Genomic DNA, 351 nt, shown 5'->3' on the forward strand with positions numbered 1-351 from the left:
AGCGGCGGCGATCCCAAACGCCTTAGTTATGGCCTCGCGTTTTGCAAATTCGCCTTCAACAAATAAAGACAGCAGTGTCAGCCCCTCACGAACAAGTAAAAGCTACATCGGTTCGGTTTGTTCCGCCGAGAGGCAGGGGAAGGGTGAAACCAAAGGAGAAAACGAAGTGATAGGAGATAAAGAGACCGATTCATTGACTGCAAACGACAGGCGTATGATCAAGTGCATATGCAACATGGTCCAAGAAAAAGAATAATAGGGTCAAAGAGGGGGGGGGGGGTCACTCGGGCGCCGGGGCAGGCAACCGACGGCCCGAAGGATTTTTTGCGTCAGACATCCGTGCTGTGGCTG

This window comes from Penaeus monodon, chromosome 32 (genome assembly GCF_015228065.2).
Source record: "Penaeus monodon isolate SGIC_2016 chromosome 32, NSTDA_Pmon_1, whole genome shotgun sequence".
In the NCBI taxonomy this organism is placed as follows: domain Eukaryota; kingdom Metazoa; phylum Arthropoda; class Malacostraca; order Decapoda; family Penaeidae; genus Penaeus; species Penaeus monodon.